Source organism: Myotis brandtii, unplaced genomic scaffold (assembly GCF_000412655.1).
Source record: "Myotis brandtii unplaced genomic scaffold, ASM41265v1 scaffold52, whole genome shotgun sequence".
Taxonomy (NCBI): Eukaryota; Metazoa; Chordata; class Mammalia; order Chiroptera; family Vespertilionidae; genus Myotis; species Myotis brandtii.
Window position 1 is genome coordinate 153,847 of NW_005369826.1, and position 27,572 is coordinate 181,418.

Genomic DNA, 27,572 nt, shown 5'->3' on the forward strand with positions numbered 1-27,572 from the left:
GGGTGGTAAATTTCAGTGAAGCCTGTCAAATCTTTTTGGGGGAAAACATAATAAAAGTGATGGCTTTCGGAACAGTAGATTTCTTTTAGAATGGATTTGATATCGTGGGAGAGTAGTAAGAAGAGTTTCGGTGTTGTATTTGTGTTATCAGAACCTGAGTGCTAGAATGTGTTTAGGTATGGCGTAGTTATCCTACAAGTACAGTAAAGCCTCCCACGGAGGCTAATTGGGCGAAGAGAGAATATTCAGAGCCAGCAAGCAGAGAGAGGGAGAGATTCTGTGTACCAGCCTGTCAGTGACAAGTCTGAATTGGTAAACCCCTTGCATAAATGAAGTTTTATTTATTTCTATTACATAAGAAAATACAACAGACTAAGGAAGGTAACCAGACAACATGGAATTGAGTGTATGTGTTTCATAAACTTCTAGGTGCTAAAGAAAATTGATACCAATCATTTGTAATCTTTGTCCATACTTTGAATACTAATAACACAGGCAAATTAGTTTTCTAAGTGCTTGGAAACAGTTTTCTGTTTTATGGCATCCAGACTTAAATTCCTTTGTCCACATTATTTTTTCCCCTTTTGGTTAACTCTTATCAATTAAGATTTCAAGTAAAAATGTGGCTTAGTTCCATCAAAATGGATACATTTGTGGTCTTGCCATTTCAGTGAATGCTTTCACTCTAAACTTTCAAGGTCCTGCCTGGAATGTGGAGTGATAATACTGAGGGTCCCACAGAGAAATGCTGCAGGGAATTGTGGGCCTTTTCTGGACCGTAACTCAAGAAGGGTGCAGGTCCTTGTATTGTAGGGTCTTGAAATATTTACTCAGGATTCAAGCTGCTGGCATTCAACTACCTGGAGTGATTACTAAATCTTTCTAGGCCTCAGTTTCTTCATCTGTAAAACAGAATGTAACAATCTTTACCTCAACTTTTGTTTTGTTTTCTTAAATGTGATGAAATGAGATTCCTTATGAACAACTCTAAGATCTTTGCTTGACACATAATAAATACTAAATAAATATTAGCTATCGTTATAATTGTATACCAGTCATTCGAGTACATTATCTTTCATACAATACTATAATTTTATCTTAATTATAAAATAATTTATATACTTGTTACAAAATTCCAAAGCAAAGGACAAAATATAAAAATCCAGTGTCATTTCATTATCTGGACATTCCCACTTTTAATATAACTATCATATGCCTTTATTAAAATAGAATCTCATTCTATATAATGGTTCTTAACCTGATTTCTTCATTGTCAGTTTATGGACATTTTTCTATCAATAAATACAGATGTACCACTTAATTTTTAGCATCTGCATTACACTCCAATGTAGTCCATAATTTAAGCAACCACTCTTGGCATCTTAAATGTTTTTGGGGGATATAGATGATAAGAAACACTTTTTAAATCAGCATGCTCTCATTAGCAGCCTCTGCCTGCTTGGCTGTCCTTGAAAAATGGCTGGATCCCAGCTCTGTCACCTACTGCTGTGTGACCTTGGGCAATTTACACAACCTCATTGTATCTCATTTAATTTTTTTTCATTTTTAAATAGTGTTAATAAGAGTATCATTCTCATGGGGTTGTTGAATCAAATCAGTTAAAGACATGGAAAGCTTTGCGACTGGTTTCTGGTATGTAGTTAGTACTTGATAAGTGTTAGCTTTGGGCCCTGTTAAATCCTGGAGTTCATCCTAAACCATCAAAGAAAAAATTGCAATATGTATATATAGTTAGGAATGTTTATATATGAAAATATGCATTATTCTGCACACCCCAATAAACAAACCATGTTGGTTAAAAGAGAGTTTACAAAATTATTTTTGGGCACACTGCTCACTGAACAATTTAGAAACGAGTTGCTAAAACACTAACTACAGACATGAGGAAAAATGTTCATGTAAATGTCCCTGTTAGAGAGATTGATTTGCACCCTTGTGATATCATGGTACCAGATTCTAGCATGCACACTAAAGTTTTTAAAAATAGAGATTCATGGACTCCTAGAATACATCTAATGACCCACTTATAGAAACACTTCTAAAAATTAACATTATGCTTGTTAGCTACTCACATGATTATAAACACAAAGATAAATTATTGCAACTGAACATGTGCAGGAAAAACTTAATTATAACCTGGCCATTGGGATTTTAAAAATACAAATATTAGCATGGCATTCAGAATTGATCAAAGTGAAAATAACAAAATTAAATAATTTCTATAGAGATGTACAATCTTCTACGAACATATAGGGTGTTCCAAAAATACATAAATGCACTTTGAATGATTGTAAAGGCAGTATATTAAAATACATTTCATTTTCAAAATTGAGCTATTAGCTGTTAAAGCATGTATACAATTTTTTGGGGGGGCACCCTATATTTATGTGAACTACAAGATAATACCATTCTAGAACAACTGTGATCCCCAGGATAGTAAGTTCCCATCATCTGGAAACCTTTGGAAAAGTAAATTCTTGGCACCCTCCTCAGATTTACTGAAACAGAAGATTGGGGGTGAGACTCGGTCATCTGTGTTTAAACAAGCTCTTCAGGAAGTTCTGATGTGCAGGAGTTTGAGAACCGCAATTAATGAGGCCACCAACCTTTCCAAGCCTAACACACCAACTGAATGCTGTCCTTCATTTACCTTAGGACACAATACCCTCATTGGAGTGAGGCTGCTGCTATTTCAACCCCTTTTAAAGAATTTGTCTCAGAGCCAGTTGTAACTAAGGGAAAATTCAGTTTCACTATTTAATAGTCAAATCTCAATAAGCAATTGCTCAGAGTCTGTATGCATCTCAGATTTGACCTTGCCCTGCAATGTAGATACAAATTTGAAAGCTTTTTACATGTGATTAGTCTTCAAAAAGATGCAATCACAAGGTTGTTTTGAAAGCTTAATATTTATTACATAGACTGTTTTTGCAACTTGTAGGACATTCTTCATCATAATGTTATTTAGCCTCTAAGTTTCCCTAATTTGCCTTTGGTCAGAACAGTTAACCTGATGACTACTTTATTGGTTTGATTTTCCTACCTCTTGAGTCAAACTTAGAGTTAGCTTTGGAAGGAAACTTAGGGTCAAATGCTTGTCTGAGTGAAACTTTTTTTTGGCTGGGAGAAGTCAAAGCCAAAAACCTTATGTACCCACCTCATTGCCACAGCTGACTAGGCTACCGCCTTCTCTGCTGCTATGAAATCCTTTCCCAATGCCCAATTCATACATGATTCTCAAGCCTCATCTTGTCCCAGAGCAATTATGGTGTCAGGATTGCATGACATGAGAAAAAGGAGACAATAACAAGAAAGCATAAGTCCCGGTGGTCAGCCCTACTTGCTTCTACTGTTTCACCAGTCACCAGCATTCTGCTCCGAGTGTTTAATGGCTAATTCATGTTAGCCAAGCTTTCATCCCAGAAAGTCCAGCCTAAGCTCTTGTGACAAAATGTTCAGGATGATCCTCATTTCTGCAAAAGGAAGACTTGGCAGAGGAATAACCTAGGTTTTCCTCTGAACTTTTCATGCAACTCACATCTATTTCCTGAAGTTTTCCCTCTAGAGTCCTTATAGCCTGAGGTTTCTTCAAGAGCCCAAGTGAGGAAGGAGGGAGAGAAAGGTAATGTCATAGTGTTTTTTAAAGCTGTCCTGGTAATTTCAATGTGTAGCCAAGCTTGATTATCACCTCTCTAGAGGAAGAAATAATTATAGGATTGTTTTCATTTTTCCCCCAATTAGAATTCTGGATGGTTTTAATCCTATATACTTTTCAGGAAGTATCCATTTTGTTAAGTTTTACATTTTGAAAATGAAAAACTAAAGTAAAAATTCATCATCTTTATATTTGATATGAAAGGAGCAAAATTCAGAATAAAATAAATTGCATTGTGTGCAAAATTTGTCTACCTCTTGGTATATTGAGGAGAGAAATCCATAACTTCCTTCAGATTTCAGTGTGGTCCTTCTGGAGTAGAGAAAGATTTCCATGGAGAAAACAGGTTTGGCTATAGGTTTCCACCTGACCTTTCTTGCCATCAACATGAAAACAACCTCTCTCTGAAGTCTTTCTAACAAAACTGAGTTGTGCATACATTTATCTGGCTAATGATTCTCTACTCAAACTATGACCTCTCTCTGAAGTCTTTCTAGTACAAAACTGAGTTGTGCAATACATTTATCTGGCTAATGATTCTCTACTCAAACTATCTCAAACTATAAACATTTTGTGCCCAATTTCTATAAAGGAAACCAGCCACAAGCAAAAGTGGGCAAGTTAGCCATAATTTCCACACACAGATTCTCGTACCCTGAAGCTTTGGGATATTTTGTTCTGGAAGTGGGCTCCTGCTGAGTGGGCCTGGGGTGAGCCTGAGGCGGTCTCAGAACCCACTTGTCAGGTGTCTTCTGGCATTAAAAACACCTCCAAGACCAAGCGGGACTAGGGGCAGTTCAAAATGATGGGGTAGCCTGAGCGACAACCTCAGAGCCCTTTCCAGAGGGGCCAGTTTGTCCTTGTCTGTCCGCAACACACCAACAAGGAGATTGGGGGTTAGGAGACAACATTTCACAGGGTCCACTACCAGCGGCCCCAGGCATTGGCCTCGGTCACTGGCTAGAGTGCGTGCTTAACCTGTATTTCTCAAGCTAACTTAAGAAAACAAAAACCTAATGTAAATAGTGAAAAAGCCCAGCTGGTGTGGCTCAGTGTTGAGCATCCACCAATGATCCAGGAGGTCAGGGTTTGATCCCAGGTCAGGGCACATTCCCAGGTTGCAGGCTCAATCCCCAGTAGGGGACGTGCAGGAGGCAGCCAATCAATGATTTTCTCTCATCATTGAAGTTTCTATCTCTCCATCTCCCTCCCTCTCCGAAATCAATTAAAAATAATGCACTTTTTTTTAAGTGGACAAATTAGCTGTGATTCAAAACACAATCTCAGAATGTGTTTTCAGTTGGCAGGTTTTTCTCCCTTCTGATTGACTAATTCATTATTTTTCCTGAGTGAACTGAAAAAGAAAATGTAGATAATTTGGAAAAAAGTGTTCCAGTTGTGAAAGGTATTTTGATGGGCAAATTTCTGCTCTGTCTTGGGAGGTGAAGAAGAAATGAGGGCTTTCTAACAAAGAGAAATTGTGGTTGTCTTGATAATATGGGATTAGTGTGTGCCTAAATATCATTTTCCATATGTATACTTCTGAAAAGTTATGTACTGGAAACTCCCTAGTACTTTAATTTTAAAAGCTATGACCAAATGGTTAACAGGAAAGGAATTATAATTATAAAAGAACTTTCTAGAAAGAATAAGGGCTGGATTTCTGACCTACTAGTAGGTATCATTTTCCCATATTTTCCCTAATACCTAGTGAGATAGTAGTCAAGAAATCATCATTGAATTAATCTAGTATCTATGATGTTATAATAGAAAATGTTTTATTTTCTTTGACTCTTCTCATAAATCTTACAAGCCATTGATTTCCGCATCTTTGTTAATGGATATTTTACCAGAAAGATTATGTCTGAAAGTCTAAAAGTTTGTACAGTACTTCTTTTAAGCTACTGCTTCCTCAGACAATCTCTCAGAGTAACTTCATATTTTCATCACAAAATAAACTCTATTTTCAAGGCAGTGTGTTGCCTGCTATGATAGTTATTCTTTCATTTAAAGGACCTAATGTTTCTGACTTTAGGTTGAAGCCTCAAACTGATACCCATTGCAGGAAAACAGGTACTGTTGTTTTTAATGAACTACATGTGGTAACGGGGTTCTCTTCTTGCAGACTTCTTGAAGCATGCTTTCACCTTTCAAATATTTTGGCCTGCCATTAATCCAATGATTTCACCTGTTTTTGTTCCCCTAGACAGGGTAATTTCATCAAAGTTTTCCCACATGGCCAAAATCTGTATTAGCTATTTGGTGTGCTGTAAATTTAAAAGCCTGTAGTATTCTTCCCACTCTTACATATACAAAAAACAGATGTAGTGATTACACTGTAATGTTCTTGGCTAGAGTAAATTTAGATGTAAGAATATAGCTTTTATATGTATTGGAGCAAAGTATGTCATTCTTTCTCATTTCACTTAAATGGATGTTTAATAAAATTGCTACTTATCAAAAGAGAAACTCCAGAGGAAGACTAAATAAATGAGGTGATATTTTAAAAGTTAATGAATGAGGTGCCTTGATCCATGGGCCGCTTCTACTATTTTCATTGCTTTGCAAAGCTCTTAAAATACAAGATCTGATATAAAGGGTAGGTAAGCTAATTTAAACATTGCTTTAAAATGTAGTCAGTGAAACACTTATTATGTTTACCAAAGGGCTGAGAGTAGAAAGTCCTTTAGTCTAGAAGATATTATGAGGCAAAATGTAGCATGCAAAGTAATATCCTTTTTAACATAATAAATATTAAAATTAAACTGTGTTTAAAGTGAGTAAGGCTATACAAATCTCTGGTGAAACAAAGCAATACAATGTATTTTAGACACAAATCTTAGACCTTTTATAAAAATTAACTCAAAATTGATCATAAAACTAAACATAAAATCCAAAAATTTAAAACTCCTAATTAGATAACAGGGAAATCTAGGTAACTTCAGTTTGGTGGTGAATTTTTTAGTATTATTAAATTTATTGTGATGACATTGGTTAATAAAATTATCTAAGTTTCAAGTGTACAATCCTATATTGTATCTATATATTGCAATGTGTGTTTTTCACCCTAAATCAAATCTCCTTCTATCACCATATATTTGACTCTTATTTTCCTTTGGTAAGCACCACATTGTTGACTGTGTCTATGAGTTTTTGTTTCTTTGTTTGTCTTGTTTGTTAATTTGTTTCTTTCGGTTTTATATCCCGCATATGAGTGAAAACATATGGCTCTTGACTTTTTCCATCTGACTTATTTTGCGCAACATGATATTCTCAAGATCCAGCCATGTTGTCACATATGCGAGTACTTTCTTATGGCTGAGTACTATGTATCACATCTTCTTTATCCAATCATCTATTAAAGGACAACTTGATTGTTTCCATGTTTTGACCATTGTGAATAAAGCTACCAAGAACATAAAGGTACATAGATCTTTATGAATAATTGTTTTCAAATTTTTCAGGTAGATACCCAGAAGAGGGGTTGCTAGGTATTAGGGTAACTCTACTCTGACTTTTTGGAGACTTGTCCTTTAGCAGGGATTGAAACTGGACCCTCTGCCAAAATATTTTCTTTGTCTTCCGTCTCTGCTTTTTCCTATGTACCTATCTCATAGTTCTTTCTGTGCCAGACTGCTGCTTCCAATCCTCACAGAAGCTGGAGGGGGGTCACTCCCCTGTCCTGATTTTATATCTATTTCCAAAGGCGTGCATTAAGGTAAAAACAAAAACAAACAAACAAACAAAAAAAACATGATAAGCCTCAATTCTAAATTCCTGAAAGAATTTGAGTTAGCCAGCCTGGGGCAAGTGTCTAGCTATGGCAAATTAGCTGTGATTAGTAGTGAGAGTGTCATCAATCTCCCAGGGACCCTCTATGGACAGTGAAGAAGGTTTCAAGAGAAGAAGAACTGACATATTTTAAGAAATGTTCATTACATAAGTAGTAACTGTAAATATAATTGAATTGTATCTAATACAATTGCTACCAGCAAAAGAGAAACTCCAGAGGAAGACTAGATTAGGTACCAGAGAAAAATCACTTCTTTTAAAATATAAAATGAATTGAAAAACATTCTCTTGTATTATATTGACTACTTCATTACATCAGAAAATCCTTAAACTCTTACATTGGTATTCTGTAAGTTGATCAATTTCTACTTATTAATTTATTTTCTTAAGTATGCTTATGGTCTATTAGAGAGGAAATAGAAAGGTGAATTTTGAATTTGGATAACCAGGTAAAACGTGTCCTAGTTCCAATATTAATTATGTGATTTTCAAATGACATTAAGTAAACTGTATAATGTATGGCACATAAATGAAATTTTTCAGTAACATATTGTTCAGAATGTGAATATTGAAAAGTGAATTAAGATGAGCAAGTCTAAAACACAATAGATAGATATGATAGATTAGATAGATAGATAGATAGATAGATAGATAAGTAAATTGTTGCTCAGAAGGGTAAAGAATCTTATTTAAATGCACAATGCTATTTAGTGAAAACCAGTAGTGAGAGCCACATCTTCTGATTCATAACCAGATGTTAGCTGTTTGCCCCATGTAGTAAATTAAGGAATTTGTTATGCTGCTGCCAATACAATGCTCCTTTAAGGTAGGAGAATCTTGGTAGTCTTAAGAATTATTGCCCTGTTTCGGCTCAGTGGATAAAGCGTCAGCATGCGGACTGAAGGGTCCTGGATTTGATCCTGGTCAAGGTCAGATGCCTAGGTTATAGGCTCAATCTCCTTTTGAAGGAGTGCAGGAGGCAGCTGATCAATGATTCTCTCGAATCATTGGTGTTTCTATCTCTCTCTCCCACTCTCTTCCTCTCTGAAATCAATCCTATATAATAAAAGGGTAATATGCAAATAGAACTAACGGCAGAATGACTGGTCGCTATGATGTTCACTGATCACCAGGGGGCAGACGCTCAATGCAGGAGCTACCCACTGGTGGTCAGTGCACTCCCATAGGGGGAGCATCGCTTAGCCAGAAGCCTGGCAAGCACAACAGCAGTGGTGGGAGCCTCCCCTGCCTCCGTGGTAGCACTAAGGATGTCCGACTTCCAGCTTAGGACCACTCCCCGCAGGTATTTACGTGTTATGTTAATTGGTAAACTTTTTTTCTATAACTTAAGTGTTGCTTAGAAAAGTGATTTTGCCAATGAAGGCCTTGGGTAGAATTACTTCATTTGTACTTTTTTTGTTGTTGTTAATCCTTACCCCAGGGTATTTTTTCCATTTATTTTTAGAGAGAGTGAAAGGAAGGGGGATGGACAGAGAGAGAGGAACATCACTGTGAGAGAGACACATCAGTTGGTTGCCTCTCAGCTCACCTCAACCAGGGCCAGGGATCAAGCCTGCAACCCAGCTATGTGCCCTTGACTGGAATTGAACCAGAGACCCTTAAGTCCATGGGCCAACACTCTATCCACTGAGCCAAACTGGCTAGGGCTATACATTTATTTTTAACACCTCAAATTATCTGTACAGAACATGTAAGTGCATTCATACACAGCCAAGAGGCTGCATGTTAGAGAAAAAAAACATGAAATGAGGTACCAAGATATCTAGCTCTTTCTCTCCTGCTAGATTTCTATGTGGGACTTAATAAGCAATCTATAAAATGTAGAAGTTGAAATTAAATAATATCTAAGGTAACTTCTAGCTCTAACAATTTATGTTTCTAAGATAAATAGTACTTGTACATATAAACATTAATCCCAACTTATTAGATGAAGGTAAAATTAAGCTCCCATTCTACTTTCAAAATAAAGATGTATTCCATTGCTTCCTATATGTAAGCTATCTCTATTCCCTAGTGTCCTCCCTCTTGTGGAATTCCAAGAAGTCAAGAAAAGATTTCATAAACCAAAGATCAGAATCGATTTCTAGCAGCCTAGACATTATGATGTAATAGCTGCTCAATGTTATTTTCACTTCCTTCTGATACTCATATTCATGCTAATATCTTAACCTTTAAGCAAGCAGTTTAGACGATTTGAAATTAAGAAGAAGAGAAAGGAGGAACAGGAAACACTATTTTTAACTTTGAGGAAGGCCACTATTTTTAAAGAGAAAATAAAGAGCTGACTCCCAAGTTTTTAGGGCAGAGATGGTCTTTCCCTGCCACCCCCATTTTCCCCCTTAAGATTTGTTTTTTATGAATGAGAGCATGAGAAAGAAACACTGTGTGGCATGTTCAGATTTAGCAATGAAAAGTAAGGCAAGAATGCAATAATGGAAAGAACACTCACTGCTTAGAAGATGGGCATTCCAGATGTGGTGTTATATACTAACTTCCCAGTGATGTTCCTTAAATCTCTCCATTTTTCAAGCCTTCATTTCAATATCTGAAAATTAAGGAGTCTGAGCTAAGTTTACTTCAAGGTCACTTTTAACTGTAACATATTGCTTTCAGGTTGTATATCCATTATGTACGGATAAACAGATTTTTTTCTGCATATAGTTATTAAGTTTTTAATCCCCAAAGCAGATTTTTTTTTCAACACCTTCATTCATTATTATCTAGAATACGCTTAGGGAATACAAATAATTCAAAAGGTTTTTTAAGGAAAATTATAGAGAAAAATATAAAATTTCAGGCACTTTCCCTCCCATGTCATTTTCTATTTTTTTTTTTTTTTAATAAAGAATGACCTCCCTAACAAGTAAACTTTTACCTGTGGATAACTACTAACAGAGAAACATTGCACCTTAAAACAAAACAAACAAAACCATAAAACTAACAAAAACAAAACACGAAGTCTCTTTATTAAAAACAACAACAGTAGGAGTAATAATTCATAATACACGAAAAGGCAAACATAGGAATTATTTTCACAAAGACAATAAACCAAGATTTTGCTCTTTTACAATCTCAATTAAGCTGTAACATATACTCCTGTGAAAAGATTGTCCTGAATGCCCTAGAGGCACAAAAGAGGGTGGACCTGCTTCATTTATTTCTAAATTGTCAGCTCTTTTTTTCTACTCTTTCAGAAAAATAAACTGTTTTGCTGAATAAGAGGGTTAAGAAAAGGCCTGAGTGAGTCACTCCAATTTGTTTCCACATTCTGAGCAGTCAATAAAGGAATTTATTGCCTCATTAGGCATTTTGAGTAGATTTCTGGAAACCTGGGCGACGTAAGACAGAAAGTAACCTAGTAAGATGCTTTAAAAGAAATTGCAGCTGAATTTGTTTTTGAAATTTCAAGTTGCCTGTTAGACTGGAATGACATAGCAATTTGTTTCAAGAAATATTTGCCAGGAAGTGAGCTGGTTTCAAGGAGGAAACTCTGTCTATTTTCAGATGATACAAAAAAAAATACTGTAAGTGATTGGTACTAAAAATTATTATAAGACGATCCAGGCAAGATGATTGGAAGGGAACAGTGGTCTCAGTAAGACCAAGAGTAAGCTTCTTATAAGTGAAAACAATGACAATTGTGTCATTGAGAGTGGATGGCAAGCATATCGCCAGCAATGCCCACATAGGATGTTGCATTCTGGCTTCTGCTTTCCTACCCTCTTGCTCTTTGTTAAGCTGATATTTAGCTCTAAGTTAAAATGTAGACACTTAAAATCAGACCTCGCTCGGACAAAGGCATCTGAAACCACTCTACCTCTGGTTGAGGGGTTCAAAGACACATTAGTAGTCAAGTGAGGATAGGTTATTTCCCCACACTTGTAGTAATCTTTCAGAGCTAGAGGAAGCTTCTCTTTAACTTCTTTTAAAATGACTGAAAACAAATTGACAGTAGCTAAGTATTTTTATTTTTTTAACAAAAATGTTGAATTCACTTCAAATATAAACAACCCAGGAGGAAAAACTCATAGGATGAAATGACTTGCTTGCTCAAACTAACTTTTTACTTGTACATTTAGCAGATAAACACATTAATCATGATCAGTCTGCACTATATCAAAAGAGAAGTTGATAAATTAATCAACCCGCCATTAAAGAGGGAAGTTTGAGGGGATTTTCCAGATGAAAGAGGGGAAATATTTGCTTTCCTTAGTGAAAAAAAAGTGTCTGTATATACATATATATTTATACATATAAGTATGTATAAGTATGTATAAATATATATAAATACTATAGCATAAGGTATACTATATGTTATACACACATAGATTATGTGTATAGTATATACAAGTACACATATATACTATACTCACATATATGTACATATGTTTACATATATGTATATATAGTATTATATATATACTAGTATGTTATATGTGTGTGTGTGTATATATATATATATATTTCTTTTAGAATTTCATATATATATATATATATATATATATATATATATACACACACACACACACATATATATATATATATATATACACATATACATGACATTCTAATTAATAGATCTGAGTTTCCATAAACTTGGTGAATGATGAAATAAAAGGGAAAATAAAGGCTTAATATGAACTCTCTTCTTTTCTCATTAGTCAAAGACAGATTTCTCAGTCTTGTTTCACGTTATTCTAAGATTCCAACTTTAAGAGAGATCTTGGGATATAAAAAGAAGGAATTGTTTTTCTCTACCATCAACTCTTTCAATTCTCCCAACTGACCAAAAACTTGCTACCAGTATTTTATTGAATATCTAGAGAATAAAAGCTAAAAGAGAAAAAATATAAGGTGTCAGGATACTCAGGGGAGGGCATTGGGAAAAGAGGCCTGAATTCTTGCCCCATCTTTGCTAATCTCTCTGGACAGTTTCCTCATCTGTAAAATATGGGGTTTGGACTGGATGACTTTCAGTTGCTCTTGAAGGTTAAGGAATCTCTGAGTCTAACTTGGTGGTCTAGAGGAGATTAAAATCCATTTAAAACTTGAAGGAAGGAATTAAAAGCAGCAAAATGGTGCCATTCCTCATTACTTCTTTTCTAATTAGCATTATTAAAGTTCCAGACCTGAGATCCTGCCAAATTTAAAGGTCTGCAATTTTACGTATATATTACTTTACATCCAATTATTTTGCTCTAAGAAAATATAAGCTCAGCTATATTTTAATGATTATTTGTTGACTACGATGTCCAATGAGGTTTTCATGAGCCATTCAATTCAACAAATGTTTAATTAATTGCTACTTTGTGTTGGGCAGTAAGGAAGTAGAAAATACCACCACCAAAAATAACTCCCTCTCCCCAAAATGACAAATACTCCTTTGTTTAGAGAGCTTAAAATGTGCCTGGTAATTATTCTGAAAATACTTATTCAATGATTTAATAAATGTACTAAAGAAGAGACAATTAGGGTAAAATATTAATATGTATAAAGTATATCTATATTTGCATATACTACATGTTTAGCTGTATAGATGAGTAGGAAAAGTTTTATTGAGAGGAGTAATGGTAATATTTAGAAATTAGTTGACATTTGAGCTGAGTAGGCATTTCAACAACAACTAAGATTTCAAAAGCATGTTTTTAAAAATATAGATTTTTATTTATTTCAGAGAGGAATGGAGAGGTAGAGAGCGATGGAAAAATCAATGATGAGAGAAGCATTGATGAGTTGCCTCCTGCATACCCCACACTGGGGATCGAGCCCACAAACTGGGCATGTGCCCTGACTAGGAATCAAAAGGTGACCTTCTGTTTCATAGGTCTACACTCAACCACTGAGCCACCGCAGCCGAGCTAAAGCAATTTACTTTCTGTAACTAATTTGTGATGTTTGAAGTACAGCATTGAATACATTGAGTAGGCCTTTTCAAATTAAACACCCTCTTCAATGTTCTGAGATTCTGATATTCCTCTTATCTCCCCTAATCCCTCCTCCCCTCATTTTTTTAGCCTTGCAAAGATACCATATGGGCCCAAGTGCTATTCATACCCTAACACACAACCAAAAGACACAGAATTATAACCAATTTTATAAATAAAAATAATGATAAGGAGAGTCAAGAAACATTACAGTGTGAGCTGTGGATCCAGACAAGTGAGGTTCCGATGTTGGCTTTGCCAATAGCTAGCTGACCAAGTTACTTAAACACTCTGCAGCTAGGTTTGCGGGGATAATGTTCTCTTGTAGTGTTGTTTAGAGGATTAAAAGTGTTAATGTAGAATATGGTCTGGCATATAATAAATGGTCCATAAATTGTTATTGATGTTGTTATTATGTAGTAGAGGAAGTTGGTACAATCTGTGTTCATCCCTTATGATGCCTTCTTTCTGCCCCCATGAGTGATGCTGCTTCTGTTGGGAAACCCTGAGTCCTTCTCAACCTCTTCTATAAAGAACACACGGCTTCTCTTTGCTGATATCTATATGCTTCAATATAACTCTAAACCTGAACCTAAAAACACATTTAAATTTCCTCACGTTAAATCACTACTTTTTGTTCCAATCAAGTACCAAAGTTTTAATTCTCCTTTAGTCTCAAAATGGTAACTTTTCTCTCTATAGCCGCTTCTTGCCCATGCAATCATTCAAGAACTTTTTCCCAGATGCCCTCTTTATGTTTAGCAGTTCGAGGACTATCAAGTCGTTCCTTTATCTCAACATACTCCCCAGGGTGAAAAAACAAATCTCATTTTTATTAATGCGCTTTCATAGATCTTATTTTTATAAGACTTTATTAATATTTATGGGTTTTCTCCAGACTTCATTAAAATCTACATTTCATTTTTAACTTGTGAAGACAAGACTGGGGTTCAGCTAAATTAAAGGATTGGAACATGGCTTAGGACATCAAGTCCTAGACTTGACTAAGGGTTCTGAAAATAACCTGGCCCTCATCACTGGAAAGAACCACTTAGAAAACCATTGCCTCTTCTACTACAGTGGTTTTGTTTCATAACTATTTTGATTATGTATAAAATAAACTTTAAAAATGTTTTAAAAGGGAAATCACTGCAAAATGCAAGCTATTCTTGGTGTAGGAATAAATTTAACAATAATCCAGAATTTAACAATCAAAGTAAGAATACAATTTTAAAAAACTGTGATTGATTTATTATCTATTTTATTAAATTGTCAAGATCAATGGGAATTGAAATATTATGAATAGTATTAATATGATATAAAACAATGAGATATTAAGACACGACTTGTTTGTTTTCATCATTTTATAGAAGTAGTTTTTACCCTCTCCTTCTATAAAACTAAGTAGACTGAATCACTTTCTATCTAGAAAAGCATTGCAGGCAAATAAAATATGTTCTTACTGAATAATAATATAATATATGCAATTTATTGTCACTGCTAAGAGTTTTTATTATATCTGAAGAATTCCACAGAGGACTATTAAAAATCCATTATAGTGTTTTTAGTTAGCGATCTGCTCTGTTAGTATTAGACTAATAAAATACATTTCTATTTCATGCCTGGACTAAATTCTTCATGCTCACAAATAATTACATGAGAGGGTTTTTGTTGCCTTGTTGGCCACTACTTAAAAACGTAATTTATTTGGGCAAAATAAAGTGATGTTCTTTAAGAAAAGTTTTCTTATGTGAAAGCTCAATTTAAACTTAAATGAAGAGTAAGTATCTATTTGCAATGATTGAAAGAAACATTTTTTACTAGGAAAGGCTTCATAGTTGGCAGTATTAATTATCAAGTTTGATAAGAACATGGCCTCTTACCTCTGGAGGAGTGGGTTGTCTTTGCCCTGCTCAGAAGGTTCCATTGGCATCCCAAGACATCCCCACTATACCACTTAGAATTCATGGTCCAGACTCAACTTACATTTTTACTTCATTTATATATAATCAATTTTTCATATAAAGCCTTCCACCCAAACTCATCTTTCTAATTATGCATATTCCACCACATAATTTTTTTACTTTTATTTATGCTTGTACTTTCATGTAAATACCTTTTGCTTTCTCCAAACACAGTCTCTACTGCTCATTTTCTTCCTGCCATAAAGTCCATCCAAATCCTCGCTCCTCTATAAAACCTTTTCTGAGTGTGGGAGTCTTTTTCTTTCAAATAAGATTATACATCTGCTGTTTTGAACTGACACATCTGAGGGTAGAACAGAAAAGGAATGTACACCTGGTGAATGGCCATAGTTTTCTATGGATTCTGCTAGGCATTCTACATTCTATGTTTCATTTAATTCACATAGCACTCAGGGGATGGGGAACAATCATGCTTGTTGTAGAGATGAAGAAACTGGAGCCTGTAGAATTTCAGTTCCTTTCCCAGGGTCTCTCTGGTAGAAAACAACAGAACACAGATTCAAACCTTTCTTTTGCACCAAAACCTGTGTTTTTTGGCACTCAGGTGCCTTTTCCTATATGTTTGTCTATTTCATCTTGTCATCTTTCTGCCAGAAAGAACTCTATCATGAGAATTTGTATTCGTTTAGGTAGCTGTCACATAGGTGACCACATAATGGGCCTCAATTCTGCATTTAACTCCTGTGTAACTCAAATGCAATGATGTCTTTTATATTCTTTTGTCTTTATTCATTTAAAATAATGTGCATATTCATAATTGGAAATAGTATATTTTTCCTATAAGAAAACAAAGAAAGGAAAATATTAATATAAATAATGAAGGCACTTTCAGAATATCTAGGTATGTTTTCAAGTTGATCATTAACATAATAGAGTTTCTTAGGTTTACCAAGGTTACTTTTTATTTAATGTATTTTATCCTGTGAATGATTAAAAATACTTCTTAGCATATACATCTTTGTATCTCCTCAAGTCTAAGACCCATTTTTCTCAGACCATCTGAATCTTCATTGGGAAAAAATATTATTCAAAAAAGTATATGGACTTTGAACTTAGACATACTTAAGACACAGCATTTAATAATTACATTGAATTTGGTCTCATTTAAAAAGCAATATAGATTTTTAAAAATGTAAAAGAAATAACGTCTGGATATAAATTCCAGACTCAGCCTACTCCTGTGTAGAGGGGGCAAATTATAAATAAAGTCTTTATGAACCCATAAATATCAAGATAACTTGCAGCATTACTGACAAGCAACTCAGAAGCTGCTCTGTAAATATTGTCCCTCTATTATTTATCATTTCATTCTCAGCCAAACTCCTAAATAATTGGAAAGAAAAGCTTTAGATGATTAGATAATATTTCTTCACAAGGTCATGGCAAGTCTCTTTTTAAAATGAATTGTGAGACAGCAGGAGCCTTCCAATATTACTTACGCTAAATGAAAAAATTTATGCTAGTTCTTTTGTCAACCATTACATATTAATTGCATAAGATTAAGGGGAGAGCTGTAGGAAATTAAAACAGAAAGCCTGATTCTTGACCTCAGGGGATTGGCACTGTAGCAAAGGAGACAAGGCATTGGCTTAAACAAACAAAACACACACACACACACACACACACACACACACACACACGACATCTCAGGAAAGTATAAGATAACTGCCCAGGGAGGCACAGATGAATTCATTACAAACTGCCATGGTTAGTATGGCCAAAAAAATTGTTACCAAGGAGGTACAATTTGAGAGGAGCCTTCAAAGAGAGCTGAGTTTTGTTAAGTGGAAAGCAGGTAATCCTATCTAATAAAGAGGGAATATGCAAATTGACCATCACAAAAATGGTGGCACCCAGTCCCCTCAGCCAGAGTCCCTCAGTCCTTTCAGCCACGTGGGCCGGGGCGGGGGGGGGAGGGGGCCGCCTGAGACTCAGCTAACCAGGGCCAGCGGAGGCTTGTGCTGCTGGCAATGGCAGCAGCAGAGGTGTGATGGGGGTGTTGCCTTCCCCTGATCGAAGGGTCACCTCCCACCCATGAGAGCTCCTGGACGGTGAGAGAGGGCAGGCTGGGCTGAGGGACACCCTCTCCAGTGCATGAATTTTCATGCACCAGGCCTCTAGTGCAACAATAATTTTTGTGGGAAGAAAATTGAAAATCCAGTTGCAGAAGTGGCTTAGGCAAGATATGTTCAAAAGAAACATCATAATGACTAAAATGATAGCTTAACAATATCTTATTTATTTGTATCTTTTTCTTCCTTTGCATCTATCAGTTGACCCCTATTTTTGACTAGTATAGGCTACCATGTTTTTTGTTTGTTTGTTTGTTTGTTTGTTTTTTTATCTCTGCACTTCTACCAGTTGTAATATATAAACTTTGAATTCTTGGACATAAGTGACCCATTTCTTTGAGGGTCTGACCACTAAACGGGATCCATTGATCTTAGCTGCTAGATGGGTGATCTTTTTGCTCACTGGGAAACATCCTACCAAGCTAGGTCCTCATAGCATCAAAACATTTAGCTTCTTGAGAAGCTAAACCAGGTGTGTTATGGTTCACTTCTACACATTTTCCAGCTGTGCCTGAACAGCTTGATTTCTCATCTAGTTCATGGTGAAACAGAAATATTCCCGGAATTTTTTTTTGGGGGGGTGGGGGGTGGGTCTTCTACTTTGAGCTATGAAGATTTTGATCTGCCTTTGTATTGCTCATTGCCTGAAAGTATTGGAGTATTTGTCCATTCTAAATCACTTTTCTGAGAATCAGCACATCCTGAAAGTGGTCTGAGGCCTCTCCTTTCATTATCAGTAAAGGAGCAGTCGAAGAAGAGACCAGATTGAAATAGGAATCGGTCAGGTTCTCTGTTGTGTGTTTTTAATTCACACACCCACATGGCTATATCCAACAGAGGTGACCTTGATTTTCGCCTTTGATGTTGCATACCATGAATTCCCATGGCAGGTCAGGAACAAAGAGGGCATTTTAAAGCTCTTTTTTTTCTAACCTTGCCTTAGCAGATACTGAGCCACTGTGTCCCAGGAACCTGCTCCTGATTTTAGAATCATAAACATCAGTAGGACCAGGATGCTTGTGGAGTGATACAGTGACTTTGATTTCTTGTGGGTGGTCAAAACACAGCATGTGTGATATTTTTACAAACTATGGTTTACAAAGCACTTAGTTCTAGAGCATTTTATTTTCATTATGTTCATGTCAATGGAAACAGTTGTGCTTCCTGATGTCTTACTGAGATGGCCTTTTTGGCAATTTTAGGCTACTTTCCCAAGGATGCTGCATGTTGCCTGACCCCTATTCCTGAGGAAATAAGTAGGATTTGAACTGACCTGCTGCAGATAATGTACTTTCTCTAAGAATGGCAGAAGGAAAAACATCAGACTAGGATGCGCTCCAGAAATAATAGTGGAGAATCTCATCCTGTTTGTAAACTCTTTGTACTTTGCTCTCGGTGTGTTTTGTGAAAAATATTATTTTTGAAAAGCCATTAGACTCTGTAAGTCATTATTTTGTATTAAATTTGTTTTAGAGTTGAGGAGGAAGATTAACAAGATGTTATTAACAAGTTTATAAAATTGGCATTAGTATACTTATAGAAAGTCTTTGAATGAGGGCTAATGCTGAATAAACAGGTCAATATTTCTTCTCTCCAGCAGTTTTATTTAGCCTGCCCACAGTGATATGAAGATCTGAATGAATAACAACACTCAACCAGAGCTTCACCTGAAGAAAATTCACTGTTCTGAAAATCAGGTAAAAATAATAGAGACAGTTTTAGGAATGCATATTCCCTTTACTAAAAAATATGATTTTTAAATCAACTTTTCTTTACAGATTCCTTCAAGAAGCTATATTTACTATCAAATTTAACATATAACTTGTTTATATATATCATATTATATTGAACTAATCTTTCATTTCTTTATGAAGAACGGAATGTTTTACTAAAGCATATATTCATACATTAATTCATTAATTTAATAAAGTTATACTAGTAATAGAATCTACTTTTGTGGAAACATTTTAAAGAAGAAAGAGCACATTTCTATTTAATTTGATTGTTATAATTATATCCAAAAGAAAGAGGATTAAGTTAACAAATAAATATATGCATACATGTTTAAAATACAAATAAGTTTAAAAGTTAAAAACCTAAAGAAATAAAGCCCTTGGCATCAGGGCAGAAGGGCAACCACTTCCAACATCTTTAATTTTTATTTTACTTCTGTATTTTAAAATAATGAGCATATGGGTATCTCAGTATTCCTAAAGTTAGATCTTATTGATTGATTTCTTTTTGCTACAGATGAAGCTTTAAACTTTGTTAAAATACCCATTTTTTAACTCTAATTCTTTCATTATCACTATATCTTCATTTTGGTTTAAATCTATATCTGGGTTTTTAATTATTAAGACTATACAAATAATGTAGCTGAGCTTGGAGATATGATATAATTATAGAATTATAATGGTATAATTTCCCTTTAATTAGTAAGTACTTTATTTATTTTCTTTTATTCCCAGTTCTTCTACCCTAACTCCAACACCATAGCCTTTCCTCATCGCCTCCCTCTCTCCTCCCTTCCTGTCTTCCTGTCATCCTTTCTGTTTTCACTATCTTCCCAAAAGCTCCAAAATCTTTATGAAATGCTTCTCTATTCAACTTTCTACACAGACAAGTTGGTCAAATGGTCTAGCATTTATTTTTTCATTTTTCTTTTCTTATTTTTTTTTCCTTGAAGAAAACCCATCCTGGAACCCTCTTTTCTCCTGCTTTTATCTTGTTTGGTTGTTTTCTAAAGCAATCTATAAAAATATGCAATTCAGACATTGTTTATCCATCATCCTAGAAATGTTTCCATTTTATGATGTTAGTACCCTCTTCTTTCTAGAAATGATGTCCTCTTTACTTGGTTTTCTTTCTCTCTCGATTGCTCTCTCTTTTATTTTTTGCTGGAGCTCGTGTTCTGGTAATGTTTTGAGAAAGGGTCTATAGATGATAAATATTTCACAAAGATATGTTGAGAAACAATTTTATTCTACTTGATACTCGATTGAATCTTTGGTTGAGAATAGAATTAAAAATTTAAAGTAATTTTCACTCAGAATTTTAAAAGCATTTGTAATACCTTTGATTACTCTTTTATTTTTTGCTGAAGCTCGTGTTCTGGTAATGTTTTGAGAAAGGGTCTATAGATGATAAATATTTCACAAAGATATGTTGAGAAACAATTTTATTCTACTTGATACTCGATTGAATCTTTGGTTGAGAATAGAATTAAAAATTTAAAGTAATTTTCACTCAGAATTTTAAAAGCATTTGTAATACCTTCTAATTTCCAATGCTCTTATTGAGAAGATATTGTCATTTTGATCCTGATCTTTTGTATACCACCTGCTTTTCTAACTAAAAAGCTTTTGAGATTATATCTTTATTTATAGTGTTATAGATATATTAGAATATGCCTTAGTGTGGGTCTTTCTTTATCCTCTGTCTTGGGGCACTTGAAAAATCCTTTCAATCTAAAGATTCAAACAGTCAATTATAAGAAATTTCCTTGTGGTATATCCTTACCAATTTCTTTATTAACATTTTCTCTAATATTTATTTCTTAAAGAATTACCATATGATGAGTGCTGGGTTATCTTTATTGACCACCTACTTTTAAAAAGTCTTTTCTTGCCTTTATTTATGTGTTTGGCTTTTTCAGTTTACCTTTCATTATCTTTTTATCACTTTTACTAATATTTATTTTATGTTCATATGTTAAATTTATAATTATTTTCTTCTTTCTTTCTTTCTTTCTTTCTTTCTTTCTACCCAGGACCCTTCAGTCCACAGGCCGACGCTCTATCCACTGAGCCAAACCAACCGGTCAGGGCTTGACCACCTACTTTTAAAAAGTCTTTTCTCTCCTTTATTTATGTGTTTGGCTTTTTCAGTTTACCCTTCATTATCTTTTATCACTTTTACTAATTTTTATTTTGTGTTCATATGTTAAATTTATAATTACTTTTCTTTTCTTTTATTTTCTTTCTTTCTTTCTTTCTTTCTTTCTTTCTTTCTTTCTTTCTTTCTTTCTTTCTTTCTTTCTTTTCTATATTCTGTCTTGTTTCACCAAGCAATATTTCTTCTTGTATTTCTGGACATTACTATTATTTCTTTGAAATTTTGCTCTGTTCACTCATATTCTCTATTTCTCTGAGTTTTTCCCCGCACTTATTTTATTTTCTATTTTTCTCTTGATGGATTCGCAGTGATGATCCTTGACTCCCCAATCATATTTTTGAAGGAGACACTAAAAACCTAATTAGAATTAATTACTTTGGTGTGGCAAGATATTTAATATGTCTGGATCATAAATTACGGGTGGGGAAGTATAGAGTCATGAGACTATAAAGGCTGGAGTTAGATTATGATGAACATTTTTTGCTGCATTAAGGAGTTTAGATTTTTGTTAGTTTGGAAATGGGAGAAAATGCACTTAAAGTAGGAAATGGCTTCACAAGCCTTCATAGTACTCTGCCCATAAAGGATCCTGTAACATTTGACTGTTATTTCTTGAGCTTCATTTTCTGAAAGGAAAGGGAGCGAGAAAAGAATAAACTTTGTAATGGGTAATCTGTATAATACAGCCAAAAGTGCTTTAGCTCAGATATTTATATAACTTTTGAACACATGCCATAGTTAGAATCAATTTCCTTTCCTTAAAAGCTTCAAAGTTAATTAATTTAGCTAACAATTGGGGTCGAAATGACAAACATGGCAACAATTCCCCAATCTAATTAAATAGCGGTTAGGATCTGAAAAACAGCTCTTTATTGAAAATTTTAGAACTGGAACCACAAAACTTCAACTGCCTTTGTGTTTTGTGTTGAATAGCCCATCATACCCTCTTCTAAAGGGAGGTTTAGATCTGGTCCCTGGGATGTACATTCAAAGAGTTCAGAAAAATAATATTTTATGTAAGACTAGAGGCCCAGTGCACGAAACTCATGCACTCGGGGGTAGGGGCTCAGCCCATCCTGCGCCCTCTCACAGTCAGGGAGCCCTCAGGGGATGTCCGCCTCTGCTGCTGAGCTCACCAGCCGTGAGCCCAGCTTCTGGCTGAGCAGTGCTCCCCCTGTGGGAGTGCACTGATCACCAGGGGGCAGCTCCTGCATTGAGCATCTGCCCCCTGGTGGTCAGTGTGCATCATAGCGACCAGTCCTTCCACCATTTGGTCAATTTGTATACTAGCCTTTTATTATATAGGATTAATTCTTTAGGATTATCTAATTTAATAGTCTAAATATTAGTAACAGCACAGGCAACCAGAGTTTTAGGTAATACATAACTAGGGTTTTAGAGCCAGTGGTTTCAGAGTAATAACTTGATTTTACCTCTTCTGATCTAGGGAGGCTTGCCTTTCATGGCAATGCCCTTTGTCTCTGAATTTCCCCTGGGTGGTTCTAAATATCCTAATCTAAAGCCTGATAATAGTTGTAAGGGTGAACACAAGCTTTATGTGAACTTTATTTAATTTTTGAAAAGTTTTGAGGCATAGTATTTTACCCCCCCCTAGGAATTAGTGTGTCTTGGTACTATAGGGAGTTTTAGCACCAAATTCTCCAAGGAGATTTTTTGGAATACAGGAAGGCTTAAAAGAGAAAGATAACTTTTGGTAGACTTGCCTTTCCACACTCCTCAAGCCATAGCATGTCATATGTTAGTATGTTCTTCAATACCTACTCTCAAAAGCCCTGATTTCTCTCAGGAACATTTTTATAAAGGCCAAATAGAGTTTCAGCTCTTTTTTTTTCTTTTTTGATAGAGAGAGAGAGAGAGTGAAAGGGAGGGCGAGAGGCAGAGAGAGAGAAACATCAATGTGAGAGCAGCACATCAATTGGTTGCCTCCACATGTGCCCCAAACAGGACTGGGCATGGAGCCTGCAACCACCAAGCTATATGACCCCAATTGGTGCCCTTCAGTCTGCAGGCTGATGCTCTATTTACTGAGGTGAACTGCAGCACACTTGCCCAAAGCATCTAATTTATTTTCCTTGATTGAACTTTTTACCACATTGTCTTCCTAGTCTGTGTCTGGGACCCAGGTAGATGTAGCTGCTAATACCTAGAACAAGCATGTCAAACTCAAAGGCTAACACGGGCCAAATAAACAAGATTGAAGTTTATGTGGGCCGCAAAAAACAAAAGCTTCAATTTCCACAGAAACATAGGTTCATTTCAATAGAGACATGCTGAATACAAAGGGCTGAAATAAATAAGTAATCATTAACATAAAATAATAGAACATTTTAATAAAAATTAATATTTTTTCTTGGACATTAACTTACCAGACACTGAATAACTGCACAAATTAATAAGTATAACGCAAATAAACCTGTTTTCCTTGTTCTCCGAAAGCGAAATATTTCCTGTTGCTCACACCAAACAAGTCAAATCAAGACTAATGACTTGGCAATCGGCTGCTAAAATATTCGCTGCTAGTATTAGTGGAAAGCAATGGTGCACCTGTGCATAAGGCGCATAAGGGAAATGAATGCTACACGATTATAGTAATCAGTCATTAGCGAATGTTGTAGTTCAATATTAATAATTATGTATAACCAGATATTGTAAAAATTAAGTTACTAAATTTTTATTAAAATGTTTCTTACACACTGTTATATTGTCTGGGCCGCAAAAATATTCATTGTGGGCCACATGCGGCCCGCGGGCCACAAGTTTGACATGCTTCACCTAGTCCTAGAACAATGACTTGACCGAAAGGAATCTCTTGACCGTGAAGGCTCACGTGGACTGACTACTCAGCATCCCACATCTGATCAAGAGATAATCCTGATAGAAAAACTCCAGGTTAGCCCTGGCCTCACAGAAGATTCTCCCCTGAAGAGCTCAAAACTAGCCTCATAGAGTTTCCTATTGAATCAGACTATAGCATTTGCCTTTCCCTAGGCAAAACATTCTAATTTGTCCCAATTTATGATTTTTCTCCATTCCCCTGTAAATTGTGAATTTATTTATTTTCTTTGGTCTAAATCCAACTCATACTTTCTAACCGCTCCAACTTTTTCAACCCCATCGGCTATCATCTCCAGTCAAATTAGGCAATTTTCTGCATTCTCTTCTAAAACCTCTACTTATATTAATATAACAACAGATGTCAGAACCATTTACACATTTGCATTTCATATTATTGCTTCAGAAGCCATTCTTTCTCCCATTCTAATCATTTATTTATTTTTTCAGATTACTGCCAGTTCATCTCTCATTCTCTCTCAATATTACTCTTTCTCTTTCTCCCTTTCTCTGTCTCACTCCTTTTTTCTATTTCTAATCTCCATACTTTACTATCTTTCCTTGTTTTATTGGTTTTTTGTTTTGTTTTGTTTTTTGTTTTGTTTGTTTTAACAAGATCTTTAAATGAGAGCATCCAGACTGAATTCTTTATGTATTTATTGAAACAAAAAAAGTTATTGAACTGGCCAACCTGGACTCTTCCTCAGCGTGAGATTTTGCTTTTATATCCCAGTACTTTGTTCAGATTTCAATTTTCATTAATGACTGACTCATTTATGCAGAGTTCTCCATGTTTTCCTTCCTTCATTCTTCTTTTTCTTTTCTTTTCTTTTTTTTTTTAACAAACTCACTCAACTCCCTACTTGCTTATCATTTTGCTACACATACCCTATACTAGAGTAAGATTATTTCTTGCTTTTCTGCTACTGCCCCAATCCTCTGGGACACATCCAGACAGGGATGGTTTCAGACATGAGTTGTTTTAGGTGGTCTGGGAAGATCTAATTAAAGGTCAAAGTAGTAGATGCCGTGAGAAGGCATTTGTCACTGAGTGAAAGCAATGACTCTTGCCATATGCTCTCAAAGGAGAAAACAAAGGCTGTATACATACAGGGACCTGATTTTGTACATACTTTTAATTTCTTCCAAAAAAGTAACAGGGCAGAAGTACTAAAATGGATGGGAAGAGGAAAAATTCAGTGAATTATAACAAAATCATGTCATTTCTTATTTTTACTTCATTTTGTTTCTTTATTCACTATACTCCATTTCATTGTGAAAGTGTGCATTTCCATTTTTGTTTTCTTGGGGTCTTTTAAGGTCTTTCTCTCCTTTATATATTATCGAATTCTTGGCTTCTGAATTCAATTTAAAATGCCTGTTTTCTCCCTATTGTAATAAATAATATACTCCAGTTATTGCTCTCTATTTGATAATGTTTTCCCCCCCTTTCTGTTACATTTTTACATAGCCTCCATTTTGCATTTGTTTTCTATTTGCCTAATATTGAATTAGCCTATGTCATGTTTACAGCCAGATCACACCTGTTGTTTTTTTTATCATCCACTTCTTGCTGTTTCAAACCCATTCATACTGGTTCAATCCCTTTGCTGTAGCTCCAGCTGTGTGACAGGTTGGTATACAGACCTCCCATCTAGAGCCTGGGCGGCATACATAGAGTCTAACTTTCCTCTCTAAAGTAAGGTGGTGCCCTACTCCAAAACAATGTAGTTTTACAAGCATAAAAAGCTAATAAGCGTCTCTCCACTATCTGCCTACCTCTGCTACCACCTACACTGCTTTAACTAAATGTGGTGGGAAGTAATGTGTCACATGCCAGTCCCTTCCCTGCCTTCCTATTTTTAGCTACTTATACCAAAACAAGAAAAAAAAATGGTGCTGTGAGGATACTACTTTATGTAGCAACACCTCTATTAATATTCAATGATTAAATCATTGCAATCCATGTTTTTGGTGGAATAGGCCCATGAGCCTGAAGGCAGTTAATGAAAACATATTGAAATACTTCCTTGACTTTCAAATGGATAAGAATAGTGTCTACATGTATAGACCACCTGTTGTGTTTTGCTTAATCCAACATCATGAGCCTTAAGAGAATGGGACAGAGAGCGCTTCTATTAAGCTTAGGTTTTTGGATTTTTCTGTGTTGGTGTTTTAACTCAAAGTTGGCTAAGGATGGCAGACTGCTAATCACATGTCCTGGAAAACAAGAAGTTTGATAGTGATGTTGACTACCTTCCAAAGCATTGCAGATAAGTAGAGTAGGGAAACATGTAAAGATGTACAACAGAATTAATGTGGGAAATGTCAATACCACATAATAAGTAGCTGATATTTGTTATTATGTAATGCTTAATAATAATCTTTATAACTTCACATAGAAATATTATATTCCATCATTTTGAATGGCTTTATAATTAATTAAAGCATACTTTTCAATTATTTTCGTATTTTTTATGTATACTATCTTAAAATTTCTAAATGAACATGATAAAATTTTGGTAGTAAAATTATATGAGCTATTGAAAATGTTTTCAAATTATACGAATTTAACAAAAAGTACCTGCAATGTTTCTTTCAATCTCCATCACATCCAGCACAGTACATTTTTTCCTCATGAAGATGGGAAGTGAGTGGGGAAAATTGAAAGACTATTTTCAATAGTGTGCTGGTAGTGATCTTTTTAATGTAAGATTCCACTATTTTGCAAAGGAGATTATTTTCATAATCTGTGTGTAATTCAGTAATGTTGGTGGTTGCTTTAGTCAACTGGCCATAAAAATACATTATTGACTGAAATAACCAACGCTCTTTCAAATTCTGGCGTGTGTTTTATGTGGGTTATTAGTGACCTTTCTGCACTTCTCAGAAAATCCTTTGTTTTGTACATCCGGAAGTTGTGTTGCAATAGAGGCCAGACCCTTGAGGTGTTTGCTTGTAGACTTCTAATATATAAGGCTAGTGGCCCTGTTGACTCTTAGGAGTTAGTTGTTAGTCTTGAATGAGAAAAAAAAAAGCTTCTTTTTTTATAGCAGATGAAAATGAAACAGAGAATTACAGAGTGACATTGAGTCATAGAATTTCTAAAGACTAGGTGTCTCTCAAGGAATAATTAGAATTCTCGATTTTTTACATATTTATTGACTAAAAAGATCAAAGTGCTTCTGCGTAATGTCTGTTTTTAGTACATAATCGGCATGACTGAGTCACTAAAAGCTGACAAGAGATTTTTATTGTTATTTGACTTATGATAATTTTTAAACTTATTTAGAGGCTATATCAATTACCTTTTCAAAACCTATCAATGATTCCCAATGCATATTGAAAAAAGTAG

The 27,572-nt window shown here is 35.1% G+C and overlaps 1 long non-coding RNA gene across 1 annotated transcript in view; it reads left to right on the plus strand.

The window, feature by feature from the left end:
• LOC106728014 overlaps positions 1-19,159 on the plus strand; it is an 89,515-nt gene extending 70,356 nt beyond the window's left edge. Inside the window, exon 3 of the long non-coding RNA XR_001364245.1 lies at positions 19,068-19,159. This is a non-coding gene — a long non-coding RNA (uncharacterized LOC106728014). The remainder of the gene's footprint in view (positions 1-19,067) is intronic.
• Positions 19,160-27,572: the final 8,413 nt, after the last annotated feature.